Source organism: Euprymna scolopes, chromosome 4 (genome assembly GCF_053919585.1).
Source record: "Euprymna scolopes isolate OS-2025 chromosome 4, ASM5391958v1, whole genome shotgun sequence".
Lineage (NCBI taxonomy): Eukaryota > Metazoa > Mollusca > Cephalopoda > Sepiida > Sepiolidae > Euprymna > Euprymna scolopes.
Genome location: NC_136485.1, coordinates 96,032,355 through 96,036,477, shown reverse-complemented (window position 1 = coordinate 96,036,477; position 4,123 = coordinate 96,032,355). Strand labels below are relative to the sequence as shown.

General features: G+C 33.2%; 1 pseudogene; it reads left to right on the top strand.

The window, feature by feature from the left end:
• The first annotated feature begins 1,156 nt into the window (after positions 1-1,156).
• On the top strand, positions 1,157-1,290 carry LOC145274583 (U2 spliceosomal RNA; annotated as a pseudogene).
• Positions 1,291-4,123: the final 2,833 nt, after the last annotated feature.

Genomic DNA, 4,123 nt, shown 5'->3' with positions numbered 1-4,123 from the left:
ATAACAAATTTATTGAATAGATAGGTTGAGAATTGTTCTCTCTCTCTCTCTCTCGCAACCTTACACACACAACCACACGCAAACATTCTGACTTTTATAGATATAATAGATCGATTATGCTAGATATATTTCCATATGTCTGAATACCCAATATACAAATTTTCAAATCTGTAGGTAAAAAATTTGTTGAATATATAGGTTGAGAATTGTTCTCTCTCTCTCACACACTCACATTCTCACTTTTATAGATATAATGTATAGATTATGCTAGATATATTTCTATATGTCTGAATACCCTATATACAAAGTTTAAAATCCGTAGATAAAAATACGTTGAGTATATAGGTTGAGAATTGTCCTCTCTCTCTCTTACGCACACACACACACACATTTTCACTTTTATAGATATAATAGATAGATTATGCTAGATATATTTCCATATGTCTGAATACCCTATATACAAATTTTCAAATCTGTAGATAAAAAATGTATTGAATATATAGGTTGAGAATTGTTGTCTCTCTCTCTCTCTCTCTCTCTCTCTCTCTCTCTCTCTCTGGCTACCTCACACACACACACATTTTCACTTTTATAGATATAATAGATAGATTATGCTAGATATATTTCCATATGTCTGAATACCCTATATACAAACTTTCAAATCTGTAGATAAAAAATTTGTTGAGTATATAGGTTGAGAATTGTTCTCTCTCTCTCACACGAAACTGTGCGCTCGGCTTCTTCCCCCCCTTCCCACCCCAAATGCTTGGGAAACTGTGCACTGTTTTTGTTGGTTTTCAAGCTGCCTCTTCCCCCCCCCACACACACACAGTTTAACAGTAGTAGGAGGTCAAGAGAAAGAGGGTGAGAGAGAGAGAAGAGTAAGTTGGTGAGAGAGAGAGAAAAGAGAAAGAGGGTGTTGGTTTTATATTTTTATTATCGTCTAATATTTTGAAAGCTGAATTTCTAATAAAATGTGCATCTATAGGAGATAATGCCTGGGAATGTGTTCCCCCCCCCCACAGTTTAACAGTGGTGTGACGTCAAGAGAAAGAGGGTGAGAGAGAGGGAAGAGTAAGTGGGTGAGAGAGAGAAAGAGAGAGAAAAAAAAGAAAGACGGTGTTGGTTTTGTGAAAAAAGTTGTTATTTACAATTGTTCGCATTCTTGGCCTTTTGGTCAAGATCAAAGTGTAGTATCTGTTCTTCAGATGCTGCACTTCTATTTCTTGTTCTCTTTCGGTGGAGGAGAAATCCTCCACGACTGAGACAATTTTTATTTTTGTACCTTTTCTCCACGTTAAAAAACGACCCTGGTGTCTAACTCTGTCCCGTGGGGAGGCATAGTAAATAGGTACAATTGTTCGCCATTAGTGGATGTTGACGTCACGTCACGTGACATGACTAAGCGTTTTTTTTTTTTAGTATGAATAACATTTTTTGTTTTAATTATAAAGTCTACACTTAATTTTATAGAAAATGCTGTATATATAATAGAAAAAAAAAATTACTGGTTTTGTTGGATTCAAGTGGATCCCCCCCTCCAGTTTAAGAGATAGCAGGTCACGTGGTAATATACAAAATGGCTAGCGTAAATATAAAGATCGGTTTTTTTATCGACGAATATTTTGAAAGCTGAATTTTTTTTTATTCCTGTACATTTTTTCCTGATATTTTTCGTTAAAACTCTTGTATAAATACTATTTTTAACCAGTTAAATACGTTGGAGACATTGTCATGGAGTTTAATAATCTCTAGAACAAAGCAGAAGAGAAATTACAAAAGTATCGGTAAAACAAAGTGTTTGTTTACATTTGTTCGCCATTACTGGATGTTGACGTCACGTCACGTGACATGACTAAGCGTTTTTGGATTATGTAATATTAACATTAAAATGACAGGTTTTTTTGGGGGCCCCCCTAGGAGAGAAATGATCAGTTCACCCCCTTTTAATGGTCCGTTTGGTGTGGAATTTCGATATTTGTCATGCGGGTGATCAAGGTTCAATATGATACATAATTTGTCAACTTTGGTTGTGTCTGTCAAAAGTTTGAGCTGACGTCACGTCACGTGACACGTATTGAATAACGTTAAAATGACAGGTTTTTTGGGGGGCCCCCCTAGGAGAAAAACGATCAGTTGACCCCTTTCTACTGGTCCGTTTGACGTGAAATTTCGATATTTGTCATCCGGGTGATCAAGGTGCAATATGATACCAAATTTGTCAACTCTGGTTCCGTCTTTCAAAAGTTTTAGCGTTACAAACAAACATACATACATACATACATACATACACACCGATTTTTGCCTTTTATATATATAGACTAGCAGGGCTACCCGGCGTTGCTCGGGACCGTATAAACAATGAAAAAACAAAAGCAGATATTGAACATATGTTTGATTCTTAGGGGAGAGGAATCTTTCATCTCTATGTATTATTTGTTTTATCTACCCTAGGACTGATATTGTTCATGTTTTATCCCTAGCATAGGTAATTTACAGCATGTATATGAAATTGTTTTACCTTAGGGAGAAGAGAACAGGTAATATACAACATAATGTGTCTATATTACATCCCTGGCAACGCCTAGAAACCAGCTAGAACATGTATTTCAGTCAATCTTTATTATATCCTGGGCTATGCCAGGAAACCAGCTAATCTCTTTTTAGTGACTTGACCACCAAAATACCTCCCTAAGTGTGTCCTTTCTTTTGAACTTATTAGATATAGGTATCTAGAAATGTGTGTGAAATTTTGTTGAATGCATTGTTCACTATGATTTTCTTATTGTTCTACACAATATCAACTGTAGCGAAATAACACAGTAAACATAGTGTAGTGTTAGAATAAAGAGCAAAGGAAAAAATTAGAATCATATTTTGTAATTGCAAATCTAAATTTGCTAGCATGTACCAGTATTTGCCAGGTTGTGGAAATTTGGAACTTATAACATATGTAGTGGCCTTTTCCTAGATACCTATTGCTAAAAATTATACTTTCATTTTGTTAGAAAAATCTCTCTTCAGATGCCCTGCATCATTCAAAATAAAAACAAATATTTTTATAATTGTTTCAGTATATTGCTACACAATGTGAAAGTTTTTAACGTTTGTAAAAAAAATCATGAATGTGCTTATATTGCAAAAAAGAAAATATCAGTGCACAGTATTGAAAGTGTTTGAGATTCAAAAGTCTGTAACATTTCTACTAACTTCATAAGATGTCATGTGAGAAACTGAATTGAATATCAAGACATTATCTGAAGCGTTTTTATTTTGGTGTAACATATGTGTTTACAGTGAACCTTAACTTTTAATAAACAGATTGGTATGCAATGACATAGGCTAAGAATCTTTAAAATATATATAAATTGGAAAAATGTGTGAACAAATGAAAAAAAAATGATCCGCTCCACTTGATGACATCAAGCACAGTAATATTTTAGTGAAGAAAATATGAAATTGATGTTCAGTGATTAGTTTGGATGAATGAGAAAATGTAATTGTTTGATGCATAAAAATAACTCAGTTGCTGTATTTGATATTAAGCAGCAAAATATAGTGATTTGAATATTTGGGAAAACATCAAACCAGATTATGTAAAAAGAAAAAAAAAAGATGAAATTAGAAAATATATATTTTATGTTTATGAGTTCTGCCAATCAAAATTTTGTGGCAGAAATTGGGTGATTACCATGCAATTTTATTTTGGTAAAATTCTTAAATTATTAGAATGTTTATTATAATTTCTAATTAGTGACTTGTTATAATCAAAATCCGCCCTAAAGAGTGTCCTTTCTTTTATTAGGTATCAGAGTAGGTATCAAGATTTCTACTTCTATACAAATGTGATATTTCAGATCTGTACATAAAAAATTTGTTGAATATATAGGTTGAGAATTGTTCTGTGTCGCTCTCTCTCACACACACACGCATTCTCACTTTTATAGATATAATAGATAGATTACTCTAGATATATTTCCATATGTCTGAATACCCTATATACAAATTTTCAAATCTGTAGATAAAAAAATTTGTTGAGTATATAGGTTGAAAATTGTTCTCTCTCTCTCTCTCACACACACATTCTCAATTTTAGAGATATAATAGATAGATTATGCTAGAT